Source organism: Glycine soja, chromosome 15, assembly GCF_004193775.1.
Source record: "Glycine soja cultivar W05 chromosome 15, ASM419377v2, whole genome shotgun sequence".
Classification (NCBI taxonomy): domain Eukaryota; kingdom Viridiplantae; phylum Streptophyta; class Magnoliopsida; order Fabales; family Fabaceae; genus Glycine; species Glycine soja.
Window position 1 is genome coordinate 3,461,462 of NC_041016.1, and position 23,218 is coordinate 3,484,679.

At 31.1% G+C, this 23,218-nt stretch overlaps 1 long non-coding RNA gene and 2 pseudogenes across 1 annotated transcript; 1 reads left to right on the plus strand and 2 right to left on the minus strand.

The window, feature by feature from the left end:
* The first annotated feature begins 7,507 nt into the window (after positions 1 to 7,507).
* On the plus strand, positions 7,508 to 10,589 carry LOC114387669 (annotated as a pseudogene).
* A 1,030-nt stretch (positions 10,590 to 11,619) lies between these two features.
* On the minus strand, positions 11,620 to 17,552 carry LOC114388067 (annotated as a pseudogene).
* A 12-nt stretch (positions 17,553 to 17,564) lies between these two features.
* LOC114387109 lies at positions 17,565 to 18,019 on the minus strand. Its single transcript, XR_003661231.1, has 2 exons — positions 17,791 to 18,019; positions 17,565 to 17,685 (listed from the first exon to the last, which is right to left on the minus strand). It is a non-coding gene; the product is annotated as an uncharacterized LOC114387109 (long non-coding RNA).
* Between the last annotated feature and the right edge of the window lie 5,199 nt (positions 18,020 to 23,218).

Consider the following 23,218-nt stretch of genomic DNA (forward strand, 5'->3'; position numbering starts at 1 on the left):
TAAATATTTTTAATTGCACCTTTAAATAATAAGAGAATAAGTTGAATATAAAAAATAATTAAACCTTAAAAAATGACGATAATAAAAATGTTCAATTATGTGTTGATTATACACACCTCACATTTTTTACGCTAATGAAAATATGAACCAGAAAACAATTCATCCATCGTATATCATAAGCCGTCCCATAAACGACGTGCGCAAGTGTCTCATCGATCTCAAGTAACGTTTCTTAATCAAGGACAGATCATTAGAGATCAAGTTATCTAGAAACTTCTGCTATGTAAACATTAGCAATAAAATGTACCTTCAAATCATGGAAAATAAGGATGAGAGTGAAATAGGAAAGGGTTATTTAATTATATCCTCACCTCCACTGCACGTTTGTTAGGACAGCAAATATATTGCTTAGATAATATGAGATTAATTTTTTTTATTATAAGACAAGAAAATTAAGAGTAAAGTGGGTTTTTTGTTTACGGGATGGAGGAAGAGACACCGAGAATACATTGGTAATTGGTAGTTGGTAGTTGGATGGATATTGACGAATCTATTATTAGCTAGAAATGAAAAATGATGTGGACACTTTTTTTTAAGTTTAATTTGGTTTCGTTGGACCTTGTTTTATATAAAGGTTTTTATGAACAGTTATATCATGGATGCGACACGTACACAGTCACTTTCAAAAGATTATTTACTTTAAAAGTTATATCATAGACATTATAATTTACAAATAAAGTTTTCTTGATTTTCTTTAAGAATAACTTGTAAACTAACTTGAATATCATATATAGATATATTATGCACAGGCAGCATAGCCAATCAAAGTTAATTTGATGAATAGGATTGAGCATGTAACTGGACATATGTTACATATGTATAGTGTAAACTCTATAAAAAAATACGTCTAGTGTAAATAATGCAAATATAAGCGAACATGCATCAGAGTGCAAAGAAAGAACAAAAGGAAAGAGTGTAAAGGGTGATGAAGAAATTCAACTTTATACAATAAATTTTTTGAGAAAAAATGTAAAAACAATAAATAATAAGACTAAATTAATTTTACATATAATTAAAATAATAAGAATACATATTATTTAACATATATAAAACCGTGAATTTGTTAAAAAAAATAAAAACTAACTTTAAAAAAAAACGCAAACATAAAAACTAACTAATTAATAATTTTTTTCTGTAAATGCAGAAAATTATGTCAAGCATTCATTTAAGTGCGTTAAATGCTTGAGTCAAACTTTTCAATACTAAGGCAATATCAATGTAATTCATTGTCAAGATACATTTTTTTATTTATGTAAGAGTATAACAACTCAAGCGTCAGACTTAACCCATTTGAACCTTTGTTAGAGGATCATATTGATACCACAATTCAACAAACAATTTTTCCATTAATAATTATCTCAGGGAAATCAAACTTATCAAACCTTCATTTTGATATCAATTGTTGGATCAAGTTCTTACCACTAAATTAAAAAATACAATTAATAATTAGGATTCAACTTATTCCACTTAAGAGTATAACAGTCTAAGAGTTATGATCGATTATATTTGTCACCTACCTGACAATTGATGTCACAACCCGACAAACAATCATAAATAAAATTTCAATCATTTAGATAATTTATTTTAAACATTATATTATAAATAAATAAAAAGGAAAACTTTTATTAACAATCATGGAATTATAAGGCAAATGGTGTTTAATTACTTTCTCTGGGTTTGTTTTTTTAATCTTAGTGTATTTTCACTAATTTGCCTTTTTGTTTTTGTTGTTTGACATGAAAACTATCACAATTTGCCAAGCTTACCATGTATAAGGAATAAGCCCTCTATCAACCTTTAGAAATGCAGTCCCAAATTTGATTAACTGTACTCCATACCGGACCACAGTTGTAATATTCTTAACATGAAGGAGAGATTTCTATTACTGCTATAAATGCAGAATGAGTCTTTTTCTTTCAATAGTTATATTTTTTTCTTTCTAAAAGATGTTTTCAATTCTTAATAAATATTTAAATTTATATTTATTTTTTGAATTATTTTTTTTACATTGAATCTCTAATAAAATAATAATTTTATTTTTAATTATTAATACTTTTTTAGTTTCGGTTAAATTAATAAATTTTATGTTTATTTCCTGATAAAAAATAAAAAAAACTAATAAAAAAAACACAAAAATTAATAATTTATTATGGACTAAAAAAATGTGTCAAAAATCAAATACAGAGTTTTTGTTTTACCATGAAGCAAAAACAAAAAAAAAATTATTAGATAAAAAATATAAAATTCAAATATTTATTAACAATGAGAGCCTATTTTTTTTTCTCAATTTGGTAAGTTCTGAAGTTCTTTGCGTTTTATCTTTTGATATCAAGGCCTTTTTAATAGAGATTTGTATGGCATTCCCAAAGCTAACAAGAAAATCAGACTCAGTCTTTTTAAAAACAAGATGAAGTATTTTTCATGATTATCCTAAGGATATTTTTTTTCCATGTTGCATTTGTAAAATATCTTTTCCACAAGGACAAGGAGATTGGATCTAGCCATAAGAAAAATAACTCACTTTAACTTTATTGATAATGAAGTACTACTATTATTTTTCATGTTTTTTCTTTTGCCATATTACATGTAAAATATCTTTTGACTTTATTTATAATTGATTTCCATCAGAAAACTTCATTGATAACTTTTAATGAAATCTTTCCTTTGATTATGTTTTTCAAATTATGAGAAAATCTGAGTTGAACTCTACTCAAAACAGCATAATGTTAATGTTGGTAGCATGACAGTATTATACAGACGGAATTCTCTATGCTTGCATATTCTTTAATTCGAATAATACAAATTACGTACTTAAATAAACTTCCAATTTTGTGATCTTATACTTCTTTGACACTTTTCTGGGAGCATTGTTTTCTAAGTTTCTTATTCGTACTGATAGAAATGTTTTCCTAACTGACAAACATAGTGACGCGTGTCAGATTCCCCAGGCATGCTAGTGCTTCTGGCACTTGTGCACTAGAGCTTATGGATTAGATCTTCTGCATAAGCTTAAGGCATCATCATCTACTGAAATTGATCATATTCCTTCAAACAGAAACCTTTAATAAGTGTTGAATCATCTAACACTGCAACTGCTGTACCTCCACATATGCATGATGACTTGTGATGGAGAGAAATGTTTCTCATTTTTCAACTTTTATCACAGTCAGTTCATTTGGTCTTTTTTCTCTGTAATAGGCTAAGATAATGTTTGTTCTATATGACTAAAATTTGATTATGACTTTTTCACTAAAAGTACTTTTTCTTATTGTTATTTGTTATTGTCTATCTTATAGAAACAATGTTAAAATTAAGTGCATACTGTATATAATTGGAGTACGTATTAGTTTATTGATACTGATCGATAGCCAGGTAAGTGCAGTTTTCACTTTTGCCTTTAAATCTGCCTTTAAACATAGTGCCTTTTTTTATTAACTAAACCGATATGGATCGACCTTTTTATTTAGTAAACCATCCATGACTGATGATTAATTAGTAATTAATGAAGGAAAATGTTACATTATGTTACTTTGAATAATAGGCGTGAATTACCCTCTCAATAAATAAACAAATAAATGGGTTAAAATTCTGTCTTTATCTTACAACAGCATCAAATCAAAGTTTCATCACTAATCAGATATTTAGTGTACGTTTAGAGTATATTTAAAAGTATCAGGTTAAATTTAAGAGAATTTAAAAGTATATTTACTTTTAAAGCAATGATTTTTCCCTTTATATTTATAAATTTAAGTTCACAATTATACATAAAAAATTATAAAAATACTTTTCAAACTTTAAATTAAACATAGTCTTAGCGCCTGTTCGGATCAAGACACTTGATTGAGTTGTTTCATTTCCTTACACCATAAATCTAATTTGTAAAATCTTAACTTATTGAAATTTACTTAATGAAAAAAAAAACACTTGCTGTAATTTTTATTTTTTTTGGAAAGCGCTGTAATTAATTTTGAGTTAGGTTAAAAGTAATAAGACAAAATTGTCCGGAACCTAATTAAAGAGGTAGATTAATTTTGGGTTAATTTGCATCAATGAGGTAACTCTACTGTCATCCACCAAGAAATTCTGGCACCCCAAACCCTAATTCCCGCAAGGGGTAGCACCTGTACAGCCACGCCAATCCACTTCAAATGGCTTCCATTGAAGATATTTAAATCCATTAATTTACATGTCAGAGCATAGGTAACAAAATTAATTACAACTTTATGCTGAGACCGGATCAATTTGGCCGGTTCCTTTAGTTATAAGGACGTGATTTTAATTGAGTTTTTAAAATATTTTTAATCAAGATTTTTAAACACGTACGGTGATAATACGTGGAAAAAATATATTGAATGTTAAAAAATAGTTGCATAATATTGTGTAAATGAAAAACTTAATAATAATAAAAAAATATGAAGAATATGTTAACCGCTATCTTTAAAATAAAATGAAGAGTAAAAAAATTATAAGGAGTGTTGTAAAAAAAAATACCATAAATTCTAATGCAAATATATAATTCCCATACTTTTATAATAAAATAACAGAGAGAAAAGTCAAATTTAAATTTATCTCCTTTATTACAAAAAATATAAATATAAATACAGTGTACAAAAGTTAAAATTTAAAAGTGAACATACCATATTACTCAATATTCATCGTCATATTATATTTGCTGCTTGAAATTGGATTTATTTTTTTCGTCTAGGAGACCAGGGTTACATATTTTCTTCGAAATAAGTAACTAATTAATTTATTCAAAATCAAATATATCTATGATATCGTAGGGTTAGTTCTTTCTCATCACTAAAAAAATAATCAAATAATAATCACTAAATTTAGTGGTAAAAAATATTTTTCTATTGTTAATTTTAGAAATAATAAAATTTTAGCCAGAATATAAATTTTTCTGTTTACTAAATAAAGTGCTTAAATTTAAAACTTTACTAGAAATCAAATATTTAACACTTAAATCAACTTTTGGTGGTTGAAATTGTGTTTCTTATATTCAGGAACGTTCGCAAATTTTTCTTTTTATAGAAATGGCAAACACCATTGAATATTACAAAAGTCAGAACTTGCAACCTTTTTGGCTACATTGCATGCATGTTGGGTGAACAGATTCTCCACCATCATTTGAAAGCTAGAGCCATGGGTTGGGCTAAAAGAGAAGTGTTTGTGCTTGTGCACCACAACCAACGGTATGGAGTATTGATCTACAAAAAAGGAACTGTTACGCCACATTGAAGACGACCTAATTTATTTAATATTCTTTTCTTTTTATGTCCTTCGGGTGGAATTCCATGGGGGCTATATACTAGGTAGAGCAACTAAGCAAATGCACCCACTTGCTGGAATCCAACAAATATTAAGAAACTTAAAATATACATATTTTTATTGAAAGATAAAAAATTATGTTTTTGATAATTTTTTTATTTTAATTTCTTGACCAATTTTCTGAGAATACTGATTAGTAAGACTTTTTTTTTTCTTTCCTGATTCCTTTCTAAGTTCAGAGCGAGGCATGCTGTATACTACACGAGCAAGCCATTACAGGTCAATGATATCATTAATCAATAAGATATTAGTATTAATGTTCAATGATAATATGATATCATGAATTAGTAATTGACAACAAAATCAATGTCCTTTAAGCTGCCATGGTATATTTGTGAATTGTAACATCCGACACTAATTAAGTAGGTGTTTGGGAGGAAGAAAGCTCATACTGTAGCTTCCGCTCTAACTCTAAGATGTTATTTTTGGGTTAAGGTGAGGTTAAGTAGATGTCGCCTAATGTTATATCCTCCTGCTCTATCTTAATTTCTATAAATCATTCTACTAATTTTATGATAAGTATTGGATGAAAAATAATTATATTTAATGTCTTGGAAATATAAAACTTATTTTAAACTTTCCATAAAAGATAATAAGAGGATTAGTAAAAGGATAGAATATGAGGATTTAGAATTATTCTTTTATAAATGCTCACGTAACATGTTAGCTAAGTGTTTGTACTTTATTGAGCACTTCTTAAGAATTTAAAAATGAAAAAAAATTAATTAAAAGTGAAGTTTTTTTTTTGGTGAAGAGTTTTATTTTTTAAATGTTAAAAATATTAAAGTTAAATAAGACACTGGCGGACATGATCGTTTTAGTCAGAAAAATTATATTGATATTAAAATTTTATATTTATAACAATAACAAATTAATGAGATATCAGTGTTTTGATCTTCACTTTTTTTAGACTTTTTTTCTCTTTAATTATTATTACAAACCATCTAGTTATTCTCTACTTCAACTTCTCACGTCCATATGTTACATTGATTAAAAAAAGCGCACCAACTATCTAATTAGAATGATTTTTATAATGAAAAACGAGAGAGAAATATAAAATAATATAAGGTAATGAAAAGAAGTAATATATATATATATATATATATTATGAAAATTTATTACGTGAATACCAGGTACAAGTAACATTATTCTTTGTTTTAAGTATATCAATGATAACCTAAAAAAAAAAATATCAATGATGGATTTCTGTTTGCATGTTAGGATGGAGCAAGGGACTTGAAGGAAATATAAAAATATACAGAAAGAATACGTGACTAATTTACAGCACAGACACAATATTAATTCCATGCATGTACAACATAGACATGAGTCACATACTCACATGGCTAATTTACGGCACAAAATTATCTCATTTCTCTCTTCCCCCCCCCCCCCCCCCCCACTAAAACACGTTTTAACACCACCATTCAACAACTGGCTAAGGTATTTCCATGGCCATTGGAGAATATAGCCACCTAAGTCCATAGTGGCCCACTCCATAACTCCACAGTAACAGCAATTAATATAGCTGGCAATAACTCCTATATATGTACACAATTGTACTTAACTTCCATACTAAAATAGCAAAAATTAGTAGTAACTCACCCAAAGTAGCCAATTCATGGATCCATTTAAGTTCACAACCATGCATGAATAGAATCTAGAACATCATCATTAATTTTTAGGTTTCAAATTAATAAAAGTTTCAAGACCCTGAAGGCATATTAGACAAAAGTTGGAGTGAAAAGAAACTTGAATGGAACCTCATTATTACCAAAAAGCAGCAGCACAATAGAGAAAAAAAACAAGAAGATACACGCTACGCTTGTCTGGAAGAATCTACATATTTCACACATAATAAAATCATGTGAATAATATATATCTCGTTCCCAAACTCCAACCAAACGATCCATTCTCATTAGTATTTATGGTCCACGATAGTAATTTAAACTATGATCAAGCTGACAAATATGAAAAATATCCAAACAACTTTTTTCTTTCTTTCTAATTTTAACTTAAAAGTATATTATAATTTAATAAAAATTTGATCAAATCAAACGCACTCTAAAAGTGCATTACTAATGCCTAGATGCTGGCTATTGCTTCATAGACTCCCATGTTGTTTCCTGCACTATTTCCGAAATGTTTTTTAACCTTTCAGAATGATTTTTTCGAAAGCCAAAACGGAAGAAATAATTTTACATTTTGGAATAAATATTCTAGTAGGAAAAAGGAAGTCGAGAAAGTATTAGGCCTATGCATCAAAAGAGAACATGGTTCTGAAGCCCGAAGATAATACGAAAATTGGGCTGAAAGGAAAGCTCCAAGCCCACTACAAAACAACAATCCAATCCAGGCCCAACATTTTCAATGACTACTCTGCAACACCCTGTCCCCTCTAACGACGCCGTTCCAAACCTGAACCACCGCCGGAGCAAGAAAGATCGAGACAGAGAGTGATCGCAATGTTGCGACACTTAAGCGTTCACGCGCCGCGTTTGGCGCTGAACTACAGTACGAGGTTAGTTCACCGTGGCAGCAGGCAATCATTAATGACACGCGCATTCTCGTCCTCCGCTGCCGCCTTGTCGCCGCCGTCGAAGGCAATCGTGTACGAGGCGCACGGTGACGAAGTTGGTGGAGGTTCCACCGGTGGAAGTGAAAGAAAACGACGTGTGTGTGAAGATGCTGGCTGCCCCTATTAACCCCTCCGATATAAATAGAATACAGGGCGTTTATCCGGTGCGGCCAGACCCACCAGCAGTGGGTGGGTACGAAGGCGTTGGAGAGGTTCAGTCTGTGGGTTCCTCAGTTACTTCTCTCTCTCCCGGTGACTGGGTTATTCCCTCTCCACCCTCTTTCGGTGCTTACTCTTTCTCTTTTTTTTTTTTTTCATTTTGCAATTTTTGTTACTCATAATTGTGTCTTATGTACAAATCAATAAAAAATAATAAAAGAGAATATTAAAAATAATTAATGGTACATTAAAAAGTTAAAATAATTAATAATTATTTTGATGTACTTTTTTTGTTGGACAATTATAATGGGAAGCCGCGAGTATTATATTTTGAATATTTATTTTTGGCATATACAGGGACGTGGCTGACTTATATTGTGAAGGATGAGAAAGTTTGGCACAAGATAGAGAAGGGTGTGCCTATGGAATATGCTGCTACAATTACTGTTAATCCCTTGACTGCACTTCTCATGCTTGAACACTGCGTTGCCTTGAACTCAGGTACTGTTTCTTTTTTTACTTGCGGTTAGTGAGTGGATTAACTGGATGTTTGGTTTCATGTTGAAATATCAGTTAACATGATTTTAGGAAAATTTTCGCATGTTCAGCAAGATTAATTCTGGGTTGAATCAATTTCGGTAGTTTTTGCGTCGGATAAAAAAAAGTTATATGGAATTTTAACATGCTTTTATAATAAAAACATCTAAACTCAATTCAAAATAATTTTGCAAAATTAATTTCATTCAAAATCAATTTATGAACGCTCATGCAAAAACAAACTAAAATTTTGTGAATGTGGCTGTGGATGTCAACAGGAGATGCTATTGTGCAAAATGGGGCGACCAGCATGGTTGGCCAGTGTGTCATTCAGATTGCAAAATCGCGTGGCATTCCCAATATTAATATTATAAGGGACAGGTGCTCATTGGAAGGTTTTTTGCTAGTTTTGTTATTAGCTTCTATGTATTGTTTTGGGTGTTTGTTTTGTTCATTACAACATATTTTTTGCATTTTTTAAAAATATAATGTGATTATTAAGATATCCTTCTTATTCCCTCCCATTTTTTAAAAATTTGATGATGTCATATTCTGTTTGAATGTTTTGGGGTTGGGTATAAATGATGGTAGTAAAGTAATCCAGGCCACTTAATCTTTGTTCTTGAAATACTTATGAGTTCATGAACCTTCTTATAGGTCCATATTTTTAGCTTATTAACCTTTGCCTTTCACAAGCAAGATCTAACCTAGCAGTAAAAAGAGAGTCAAAAAATGAATTTTTAGGTGTGTGCAACTTCTCTTTAGTGTATGCAGGGCATACCAGTCATGTTTATAAACATAGCTATTCATCCACTGGATACTTTTTTTTATTTGTTTTGAGTGATGTAAGGCTCTGTATAGTAGACCCTATTAAGTGAATTTCTGTAAGCAACTTTAAGACATAATTCTAGAGTTGTGGTTCTTTTGTGCTGGGAATCTGTACTGGATGGTATTTCTTATTGAAGAATTAATGAAATATAGATATCAAGATGCCCAGATATTTGCATGATTGGGTGAAAATGAGTTTCTAGTTTACCCATCAAATCTTCAGATGCCTGTTTGGATTGGATGACTAAGTCGCCATATTTTTTGGTAATAGAATCAGAAAGTACAGAATTGAGGATTTTAGAATACCTGCACCCTTGGTTTGAAATGATACCTCTAAGGCATAATATTTGATTGATCAAAATCAGAAAATGAGTGGGAAAATAGCAAAAAAAAATCTACTCATGTTGGACCATGAACATTGGGAATTGAGATCCCTTAATTTCTTAACTTGTTAATGGTCTAACCTTTCAAACTAGGGTAGCATATTGATCTAGTTAATTAAATGTAACCATAGTGTAGAACCACATATTTGCAGGATCTTTCCTTGAGGGGATTCTGGTTGCAGAAGTGGTTGAGCACAGATAAAGCTCAAGAGAGCAGAGGAATGATAGACAGACTTTTGAGTCTTGTACAAGAAGGAAAGTTAAAATACGTGTATGTTTTCTATTCTACCTTTCAAATATGGGTTGGATTATATTCACTCAATACGGTCAAATTGCTGTTGAATGTTCTCACATTTCTGTTTCTCATTCATTTGACTTACCAATTTCATTTAATGGTCGCTCTGTTTGCAGGATGGAGTTGACTCCGTTTGATGATTTCAACACAGCATTGGATAAAGCTATGGGAAAACTTGGGAGCCAACCTAAGCAAGTGATCAAATTCTAAAAGTGATGGTGTTTATACTATTTTCTGTTGGATCAAAAATTGTTCTGGAATTTCCAAGAAAAAACAATCTGGGAAGGAAAAGGACTTCTTCAGAGGGATCTATGCTAAGATTTATAGTGCAAGAAATAAGAATTAGAATTTAATTTTTATACATTGTGAATGTAAAAATTTTACACTGTTAACTAATCAAACTTGTGTGCCCCTATTTCTGAGCATTTTATTATTTGTAAGATTTTGCTCTTATTAATGTTTTCGTTGACTTGTCTTCTTTATCCTTCTAAAAACTAAGCATTTTATTTATAAACTGTAATAACTTTTTATCAAGGATTTTTTTTTTTTTAATTTTCACAATTATTTTAATCAAATGATTGTTTTCAAGAACTTGGTCGCTCTGTTTTTACATTGTTAACTAATCAAACTTTTTTTTACCAAGTTAACTAATCAAACTTGTGTGCCCTTATTACTCAGCATTTTACTGAAAAGGTTTTGCTCTTATTAATGTTTTCATTGACTTGTCTTTTTTAACCTTCAATAAACTAAGCATTTTTTTTTTTAAAACTGCAATAACCTTTTATCAAGAACCTTTTTTTAGTAATTTTGACAATTCTTTTTATCAGTTGAATTTTTCTAATATATTCGTCAATATTTATAATTTCGAATGATTTTTTTTCCTCTAGAACCCTTTTTTCTTTCATTTGTACCCATTTTTCTTGTGTGCCCGGAAGACATCTCTCAAGGAGATGAACTGTTTTAGACGTAGAAAAATGTCTATACAATTAAAAGTCAAATATAATCAACATACTACCGTGTGAGATTTGGATAGTTCATTGTACCATTTTAAGACAAAGGATAACAAATGAATTTTTTTTTTTTGAACAATTAGCAATAAAGAGCATACGAGCAATGTAAGAAACTCGGATTGCTTTGCCGCAGCAAGTAAATAATGATTTGAAAACATTTAATAACTATAAGCTTTAACACTATGACCAGAAATTTTCAAGATAACACAACACGAGGAGTCCATGAGGATTAATTTTGTTAACCTAAAAAGTAAAAAGGATAGATAAGGAGCGAAATATCAAATGAGATTAAAAAAAATCTCAAATCCATTTATGTCATGCACACGGGACGCCAAACCCATCCAAATTGAATTCTTGGCAAAATCTTGGGCAAAGAAGCTCAACCCTCTCACAAGTTCATTGCAAAGTTGAAGAGTGCTAACAACACACTACTCTTTCGGGCATACTTTCCATTCTTAGTTAAAATTTATTGAAAATAAAAAAATAAAGTGAGATCCATTAAAGAAGGAAATCCACAATATGAATTAGCTATAAGTTACTAGCATTTCAAGAACTCTTTCTAGGCAATGTGAAACTTGTTTCCTTGGAAAAATCAATCTTCTGAAATGCTTCAAATCCCAATATTAATAGTGAAATCCCGTCCAATCTTGAAAAACACTACCAGCTCAAGAAAGCGTAGCTAAACTAATGCTTACTAGAAAAAGCAATCAACTAAAAGCTCTTGATCATGCAAACAAACACGAGCCATTGAAAAAAAAATCAACTTGACCCAGTGTATCATGATGTAACTTATATTCGCTTTAAATGAATCCCAATATTAGGCCATAAATTATCCTCTTTTTAGAACCCTTGCCTTATAGAATCAAAACCTTTGCCACGTAAAGCAGACGGTGGCCTATGAAGCGCATTCGTTTGCCAATATGTAGTCCACAGCTTCTTCTACAGTGTCAACCACCTGCAAAAGCGAAGTTGCATTATGAATTTATAATCACCACAAGGTATTTTCCTACAGAATGAGTGAATGAGAACGTTAGTCACAACTTTAAATCATCAGTTCGTCACAAGGCTACAATATAGGGCTATATTGCCCTGATTACAACTCCCCACAAATTTCAAATTATGCTTGGGACAATTCAATTGAAGCCGTGTTATAATCATAAGCACATTCCCTAAGAAACAGGTGCTCTCCATGGATCTGGTGACATAATGTAAGTATTTCATAAGCATCAGTCCTCCATCTATTTTTCAAAAGGTGAAAAAAATCGAAGACCCAAAAACAAATAATAATAACAATACTAATCTTGCTCATCTCGGTTCTTTTTTGTATGTCTAAGTCTAACTAAGATTGCAAATCCATTTTAGTTTTGATCAGGCTACCACTAGTTCCCATTATGGCACTAACAGCGGAAGTAAAAAAAATGCCTGTCTCTATCTTATGTCTCCAAATATCCATGACCACTGCAGTCCAAATAAACTTAAAGAGTGAAACAAAAAAAGGTGCAAGTATTTATGATTTTTTTCTAGAGAAACATAACGAATTACCAGATCTGCTGAAAATTTGTCATGATTTTCCTTCCCCTTGAAAACCACAGTTCTGGTGAGAATAGAAAACCAAGGATGCCCAGTCTGAAAATTCAATATTTTCATTAATAGTATCATTTGTCAGCAGATAACTTTACCCATCCCACTTGTGAAATCCAACTCCATGAGACATACCTGTCGTGCACCTCTGATATCGACTGCAGGATTATCTCCAATCATGTAAAGTTTTTAAAATATGAAGCGCTATCATGATTTATATCATAGAAATCATCATAAAGTGACGCCACTAGTTTCTCTAACACAATTTCTGCATTCTTGAATACAGATGAATGTGGTTTGCCAAAATAGGTATACCTCAAGGAACAAGGGTGAGTCCTGCACATAGAGCTATTAATGGTTATAGATAGATAGAGGTTCTTAAGAACCTAAGTATGAATTAAATCTGCACCAATGTCATTAAACTAATTTGGTTGCTATTTTGATATTATGCTTTAAATAGCTTCTTCTGTTTGCATGAGTGTATTGAAGTATTCAATTTAAAGGAACTAATGTAGTGAAGACGCATTAACAGTTAGATAATAGGCAGTCTTACCTATTTGAAGATGGATTCTAATGCAATCCTGAAAGCTCCCATTCCCAGACGTTCAGAAGGAAATTTAGTCTACCTTTTGTGGGACCTTGTCAGTAAGTATAGTAGTATAGAATTTTAAAAGGGCTCCATATGATCTGTATCTTTCTGCAAGACTTATCCATAGAAAAAATTCAACCACCCTGAATGAAAAGCCTTGGTCATTCACAGATCCATCAAATCCATGTCCACGCAAATAAATAAATAAAATCAAATCTAAGAACTTCTAAAAACCCAACGTAGAGAATGTATTTGTATTTGTTCTCACTTATCAGAAACACAAGCCAAGTCATAATTCAAATATGATTAAACTAAAACTAGTAAAATTGTCAGCAGATTGAAAGTCTCAAGTGTCAAACTCAGTTGTATGCTTCTCTTAATTTTGAATCCTTGTAGAATTGATAACTGCTAAATAATTGTATTTTGATAATAGAAAATAAGGCAAAATTGTCTTTAAAAATAATTATTTAGCAGTTATTTGCGCTTAAATATTAAAGAATTGATGTTTTGTTGAATTTTGGCTGCAGATATAAAAACTGGAGGTGTAACAAGCAAAAAGGCTAGAAAAATTGAAGAAAAGAAGAAAATCTGAAGCAGGACCAGTCCAATACGCGCGCTGAGCGCGCGTTACGCGCTAAGCCCATGATCCAACAGAAGCGCGCGCTAAGCCTGCAACACGCACGCTAAGCCCGCGATCTAACAGAAGCGTGCGCTAAGCCTGCAACACGCGCTAAGCCCGCGATCTAATAGAAGCGTGCGCTAAGCCTGCAACATGCACGCTAAGCGCGCGATCTACACGCGCTGAGCGAGGGGGTGTCGCGCTGAGCGCGCCTACGAAGGCCCAAAGCCCACTTCAACAGCTATAAATAGAGAGCCAGTCCAAGGGACAGACACCACCACAGAACCCCCTCTCCTAGGGGTTTCATTTATTCCCTTTCTTTCTTTCACCCCCTTTCTCATTGTAAAGCCCTCAATGGCCATGAGTGGCTAAACCCTTAGTTAGGGCCTGGCAGGCCTAGAAGCCAATGTGATGTATGATGTACTCTTCACTATTTATCAATGCAATATCAGGTTTTTCTTTCCTATTTTCTTTTTTGTTTTTATCTTGCATACCCATCTTTATATTCTATTAGGGGTTAGATGCTCGGGAGAGGGTAACTTCTAAATAAGATTTAAAGAAGATATGCATGCATTAGTTTTAGGGGTTAGACGCTCGGGAGAGGATAACTTCTAATAGAACAAGAAGAAAAGATATCATAATAAAATCATTGCTAGGCATAGAGTGATTGCATTATGCCCATGCGTCAAAGCAAACATCTAGAATTAGAACTTCATGCATTTTATCTGTTGAGTCTTTGCAAAGGCATTTGGGGGATAGATAGGTAAAATAGGCTTGTCATCGTGAGGCATCAGGGGCAAGTAAATGAATAGATGTGGGTGTGATAAAATCACCTGAATTGGTAAAGAAAAATCATAAACTCATACATCCTAGGCAGGCTAGGCAAGTCAGTTCCCAACATTATCTTATCTTGACTTTATCTTTTTCTTTTATTTTAAATTTTAAATTTCTTTCATCTTATCTTATCTATTATCTTTATCTTTTATTTTAAATTTTAAATTTCTTATCTCTTGCTTTTAAATTGGGTTTGCATTAATCTAAGTACAAACAAAGTCTCTGTGGATTCGACACTCGGACTTCCGAGAACTTTACTACTTGTGACGATTTGGTACACTTGCCAACGAGTTAACAAGAATGCAAGTATATAACTATATATTATAGCATTTACTTTTCCTGTGTCTCTTTTTTGTTTGCTTCTTTTGATTTCATTTCATTTCGACAAAGCCAATGCCCATGAATAACCCAAACACAGACCACTCTCAATTACTTTTTCAAGATATAGCTATGTGTACATGATATTATTATATCTAGTGTATTAAAATCTAAACATTGATGTAGTCTAACACTAGCTCATTTTTGTCTATTGAACATCCACCAAAGCAGATGGCTTTGATCCCTGAACCACCATGATGTAACAAAAAAACAATGAGCAGTTTAGTTCACTGAGAAGGAAGAGACCAAAACCACTTATTATCTAATTAGTAATTGTGTTGTTTAATTTCATACACAAGTCATGCTGCTTTTTGAGGAAAAAATGATTGCACAACGACTAAACTTTCCATTAACTTTTCAATGCTTACAGTATAAGCTGTTTGATTATATTATTGCTCTTCCTAACCTGTGGGATACATTTAAATAAGCCAAAGAATTTCGTAACCTGTACATCCATCACTAAATACGTAGGGAAGATAAAAGAAAGCCAGATCATATGGATCACTCATAAAATCTGTGTAACCTGAATGTCCCTGCTCCAATCAACAGGGTCACTAACTACAAATGCTGCTTGAACCCTTTTAGAGAAGACATCATTCCTTGGAACACTCTCATTAAACTTTGCATTCAATGTAGCAGCCAGCTTGGTTGTCCATTTCTTGTATGGAGCCAGTGGATCAATGTTTTCAAAGCACGAGGCATATTCATCAATTGAAAGAGCATATCTGAAGGCAACAATCAACAAGAAAATAATGATAAGACGGTGAAGATGATGTCAGATTGCTTACTCAACATTTTTATGAAACATCAAACAAGCCAGTTATCTTAAAACCTTACTTAAAACCATATTCTGTCATCATGGCAGCAGGTTCCCCCTTTTCCCACAGCAACAATGAGATTGTTATCAAATCTGCGTGAAGTGAAAAATTTATGAGATAAACATAATGCAAGGAAGTGAAAAATTTATGAGATAAACATAATGCAAGGAAATGGCACGAAGAGCCTAAACTGCATGTTAGTCTTATTGGTTTCAACATGTAAAATTCAAGTGTAAAAGATGGTTTCAGCATGAAATACTTATTTGCAACCAGACAAGATGCATATGCCTACCTCTTGAACAATTGTTTAAATGGAGAATGACCCAGTAAAACCTGCACAGCAATCAGGTTTGGGCAAGGGAAGAACATTTGGAATGTCAACAGAATTTAGGGCAACAATGTGAAATGGCATCACTTGCGACTGTTTCAGAGACAGGTGCATGCAACAAACAAACTGGAAAATAAAACCACAAACATATAAAGGATCAGTTTGGATAAACTTCTCCACAAATACTTCTAGGAGAAAAAAAAATTAGAGAAAACGAAATAAGCTTCTCTATAAACTAAAATTAGCTTATGCATAAGCTAATTTATAGAAGTTTTCTCTTATCAGTTTCTCCAAAAGTTGATTTTTAACTTATGCACAAGTTAATTTTAAATTAAGGGGAAGCTTATTTCATTTTTTTTTTATCATTTTCCTCTCCTAAGAGTGCTTATGGAGAAGTTTATGCAAACAAACCCATGTTATATATCACTACACAGGGGAAGAAGAGAAAGAAAAGTCAATTACAATAGATTATCACATATTTCCAAAATCAACAGTTCTAAATCCACCGATCAACACAATTACTGAAATGAAGAAAGTACCAAATATTTTCTCATGATCATAAGACATCTTTTTCTTTCTCATCTAATGCGTTCAAAGGATATAGCAAGACTATTCCAACGTACCTGCGAAGGTGTGACCTCTATACCCAATAGTTTACTTAGTTCAAAAGCTCCTTTGCTTCAGGATAGCCCCACCTACATTAAAACTTGAAACTAACATTAAAAAAATTGGTGCTTAATTTCAAACAAATTATTAGCACGGGCCCGGGACCAGTCTTGTAGATAAGTCATTAACTGAACCACACTGATGTAACAAACAATTGTAAACAGAAAATATGAAAATAGAAGAACTCACTGTTAGTGAGGAAAACATAAGGGATTTTCAATCTACCTAACAATATAAACAGATCAACAAATTCAAGAAGAGAAGGTAACAGTGAATAAGAAATGGCGGAAATGAAACAGAGATTTACTTTCTTTTTTATTAAATTTTATAGTGCAACAAAGGCATCCGAAAGGTCCCCTTAAAAACCGATTCATAAGGGGGTGGTCTACCCAGCTATATAAGCATAGAATATGACTGTGATACCATATTAAATTTTATAGTGCAGCAAAGGCATCCGAAAGGTCTCTTAAAAACCAGTTCATAAAAGGTGGTCTACCCAGCTATATAAGCACTTACATGTTCATGAATTATCCGATATGGGACTATTCTTAACATTTTTTTATTTTATTTATTTATTTGGTTTACCATCGGCGCCGTATAATTTTTTCAGTGCACCGGGAGAACCACCGCAGGGGAGGTTCCGAACAAAAGGACACCGTCGATGTCGAAAGCGATGCCGAATGAAGACCTGCTAGCTCTACATCAGTAAACGCATTCGAAACCATGAACTTATGAAAGTGATGATACAACGCAAAAAGAGAATGAGCAACGTGAGATTTCACGATTGACGAACCGTTCCGATCGGTGAGAAAATCCGAGTGAGAAAGGATACGAAAACGCAGTTCGCTTTGTCGCAGTTCGCTTTGTCGCTTTGGTTAAGAGTTGGAAGCTCATTGTGGCAAGTGGCAACGGTTTTCCCTTTCAGCAAATTCGGAATCAGCAGAGTATGGGAGCAATAGTTTATTGCTCAACATCCAGAATCGATAGCTATTGTTCGCCAATTAGTTGCTTTACGTGTCAAACGAGTATGGGGTTTATACACCGATGGGCTTAGCCCATCTTACTAGGCCCAACCACTTTAATATTACAATTTACATCAACAGCACATTTCACATGAAAGGAGTTGTGCAAGCATATTCAATAGGCTTAATTAGAGGTTTCGGATACGGGTCCTACATACACGGTCATGTTAAATATTTTGGGAGAGAATTTTACTCTTTACTGTGATCCTTTTTTCGACTCCAACAAAATTGTTTGAAATATTGGATATGTGTTTTAGAAAGAAAAAAATCATAAAATATTTACATTGTATATTTTTCTATAAAATCATGACATTTATAGCATAAAACACAATTATTAATAATGTTATAATTATTTAAATCTTACAATGATTATAACATCAACCAATAAATTTAAAATCAAGGCTAAATTTAAGCACATTTTAGGGAAATAAAAAGCATACTTAAGTCATTAAGATATCATGTATTCCTTTCAAGAAAAAAATTAAAAATGTGATTATGTATTAAGGGATAGCATAGAACAAGTGATATTAAAACTTGGCCTGCCGACACATTACCTATTGGATACATAGTGGTGATGCTGGCAAGTCAAGCACACAACACAAGTCCTACCTCACTAACTTGATATCATTGAGTCTGACGTAATTAAAAAGGAAAATGCTTGGTGAGGAAGGTAGGGCTGCGGCTGGAAGCTACTAAGTCAAGAGTTTTCCTGCAAGGAACAAGGAATCTAGAAGAACAATGATATATTTATTAAATGTCCTCCTTGCCCGCGTTAGCTAATAATCGCGAATATCATTGCTGCCTACAATTTCCATCCTTTTAGAAAACATTGTTCACACGCAAGGAAAGAAAATACCAAGAATCTTCTATACCTGGATGAATGGATCAGTTAGACAATTACTACAAGCACATTCATTGATGGAAGTTTTCAGGTTATGTGTCAATTGAAGTTATTTATTACTATTATCTCTATTAATGTCGAAACTAACATAATCCAAAGATAAACTAAAAAGAAAGCGTAACAAATAATGAGAGCTTCTGAATTAAAAAATTTGGTAGTTATGAATTTGAAAATATATTGATAGAAGTTTATTTGAGTACATCTTTATGTACAGGAATTCTTATAAGTTGTTGACAAATTTTGAATTCATGATTTAAAGGGAAATTTCCATATACAAGTCTGGTTAAACCGTTAGACGGCTAGGGAAGTTGAGGATGTTCAAAGCGTGATAAAGCAGCTTGTTACGATCAAATGTCTTGTAAACTACTAGTTGAAGAAGCTTGAGATTGTGACAGACAAATTGCAGTCCATTTAGTTAGGAATTATTTTACACCATTGTAGTGCTTAATAATTGGTTCTTGTAGCTTCATCTAATTTATTAATTTTTACGGCAAAACATCAATAACAAAAGATGAGTGAAAACAACAATGAAAAAACAATGTAAAGCAACACTGGAAGCCAAGAAAAAAAAAGAAAGAAAAGTCGACTAATTAAATTAAAGAAGGGTCGTGCCCTTAAGTTTAGATATAAAAAATAGCATAAAAATTATAATCATCATAATTTTATACATCTTAATAAAAAAAATTTAATCAATATCGTAAAGTTACGTGTTAGTATTTGTCATTAAACATAAAGCACTGACATTAATGGTGGTGCAGTACTTCTCTGTGTTTGTCGTCAATCAAATTGTTTTAAAGTCAACACGCATGGATTTTTCTTTCTTTCATTTTTTTACGGAAGTCTTTGCCAACGAGTATTAAAGAGTACAAGGTAAAAAATATTTTATATATATATATATATATATATATATATATATATATATATATATATTAATAGTTTTAAAATATTAAATATTTGATACAGCATATTTTAACTACAATAAATATTTTTTAAAATACATTTTTCTTCTTTGTGCGTTGCCCCATAAAATATGTGAAATATTTTCATAATTTATGTAATTTATTTAGAGGACCCAATTGATATCCATATTTATTTTTAGGAAAATAAAATTAGTGTTTAGACTTTATTTATATGATTAAACAACCACTGAATCTTCCTTTCAAAAAAAAAAAAAAAAAACAACCACTAAATCTTGCAACTGTATATATTTTCACCATAAAATATCTTATCAATGTTCGTCTTAATTTCAACCTTATAATTCAACTATTTTAGCAAATAGAAAATTATTTACTACTAAAAAATGTAAAATAAGTGTGAAAAAAAATGTAACCGTTTTTTTCACAATTTTTAAATATATAAAATAAAAGCATATGAATTGTGTGAAATAAAATAAGGAAAACAAATTAATTTTATAGTTTAGAGTATAGATATTTTTAACTTTGAGAAAAAACTGTGTTTATCTGACGCTAAAAAAAGCTTTATTTTCATTTACAGAATTCATCCTTATCCTTGCATTTTTATTTAGCGAATGTTTGGTAATAATTAGTAAATTGTGTAGGGTAGGTACGTAGATTGGCTGATCTACCCTAATTTTAATTTAATAGCAATTTAAAAAATAATAATTAGGGATACATTAATATTCACTTTATTTTTTTATATGAAAGTAGTAAGGAATGGAATTAGATGGATGAGAGTATGAAAGAAATACAATCAAACAAAGAAGAGAGATAAAGTAATAGAAGATGCGATGAAAAATAAAGGGAAAGTGGGATGAAAAAAAATAGTTGAATAAGTAGAAAAAAAAACTTAGTTTTAATATTTTTTTTCATTGAAAGTAATGATAAATTTTTATTGGGAATTATAAGATGATTATTTTCTTAATAATACGATTTATTTTATATATAAAAATAAACTAATATTCGAATCTTAAAATATTTCATTAAAAGACACACATCAATACCATCTTTATAAGAAAATTAAAAAAAAAAAAGAAATTTCAAATCCTGTAATTTTTAAGAATAATCCTTGCCACTGATTTTTTATTCAACCGCTACAAGATCTACAATTTGGACAATTGTTTATACTTTGAGTCTCGATATGTTCACGCCATTTCAGACCTCAAACTTAAGTGGAAAAGGCTTAAATATCTTGAATCTCATTTCTACGCGTCACAATGGATTTATTTGTGTAATCTAATTTTTTTTAGGCTAAAGACAAATGCGTCCTTTCTTTGGTAGACTTATTTCTTTTTAATTTTTAAAATATAAATTTAAATATATTTTTTATTCTTACAATTTAATATTATTTTATTTTTCATTTTTATCGGTTAGTTTTTATTGTAAAAATAATGATTTAACAAATGAAATAAATAATGTAAAAAATACTAAAATATTAAAATGAAACCTCAAATTAAATATTAAAATTCATAAAATTAATATTGTAATAAAGTGAAGGGTGGAGCCTAAAGAAAGATAGGAGAGAAAAGAGAAATAAAAAAAAGAGTTTGAAAGTAAAGGACAAGTAGAGATTGAGACATGAATAAATTAATACTAAAATATTTATTTTTATTTTAATATGTAATTAAAAATTTAAATATTTTTTTATTCTTAGAGATATGTAATTTTTTATAAATCTTAATCCTTATAAATTAGAATCATTTAAATTTTTGTCTTTGTAAATTAATGATAATGTGACAATTCATATCGATAGATATAATGTCATCAAATGATTTCGTGTCATAATGACATTATTAATCTATTTGACACATCATAGTTTATGTGACAGAACTAACAATAAGGATGAAAAATAAAAAAACATAATTTGCAGAGATTAAATTGATTTTTTAAGAATGAAGAACAAGAAGATGTTAAATTATATAAACAAAAAATATATTTAAGTCTTTAATATATCCAAACAAATGAGATAAAATTATTTTCATTTTCAAATTTTGTCAATCTATACAACATAAATTTTCATTTAAATCAACTTCGATTTTATTATCCTATTTTTTTACTCCTTTTGAACTCATTTATAAGAAAAGACAATTTAATTTCACACTAATTAAAAAATTAAAAAAGTTAATTAAAATTATTTAATTTTATTAATATTAAGTAAGAAATAAGAATATTTCTAAAATACTATTTTTTGAAACTTAATATAATGAATAAACAACAACCATTTGAAAATAAAATTAAAATTAAATGAAAGATATTTTAAAAATGATAACATTAAATTAAATAAGATAAAATTATTTAAATTTATTTATATTTAATTCCAATATATATATATATATATATATATATATTTACTTATACACGTGAAAAGAGTATTTATTTTGTCTATATTTCCACCCTTACATCCAAGCATATTGTTAGAGAACCACTTTAGTAATTTACTAATTTGAGCAATGAGTCAGTTAGGTATGTTAATACAAAAGTGTCCACAATTCTGAATCAGCAATGGTATTTTTTTAATAACTAAATAATCATTGATCCCATGTGCGTCCCGTGCTCCTTGAGCCTTTTGTTTTCCTTCCCTTGTTCAAAGATGGAGACGTCTATGATTAACAAGCTCCGATGGTCAATAAAACGTTGTAGGGTCAATAGAAAGGTATCGGAATAATTGGAATTCTTCTTTCGAAGTTCGGAAAATCAAAGAATAGCGGATAACTATAAAAAGAACAGGTCTAACATTACCATTACAATGAGCAATTAAATACAACTAAGGCATCAAGCCATTAAAAAGAGATAGAATTTGCAAGCAAAATCTGGTACAAAATTTTATTTACATCATCAACAACTATACATTACAATAGCAATAAAAATACAACCAAGCCTTTAAAACTAGGTTAAATTAATTAATTTTTTTATATATATAAAAAAGAAACTTTTTCTGTACAATGGGGGAAAGAAGGTTTTGAAATCCAGAGCAGAGCAGAGAAGGAGGCGATGTCAGGCTTCGGAAGTGTAGCCACTTGGAACAACTGGGGTTGTGGAGGTTGAGCTGAGAGGAGCGGCGTCCTTCTTCTTCCGACGACCGGAACACGACAACGCCGCCGCGACGCTCTTGAACACCATCATCTTGATTCGACCTCTCCTCGGCTGAACCATTTGAGTGCCTCTTGGTGGATCCATGGGATCGAAACAGAATTTTTGGGGGATAAAGAAAAGGAAGAAGCTTTCTGAGTGGCTGCAGATTGCATAGTGAAGCGGGATTTTAGAGTGACTTTTATAGAAGAGGTTAGAGCTTGTCGCTGACACTGTAGAAGTCTTGTGGCTCAAGTTTCGTCTTTTTTTCTT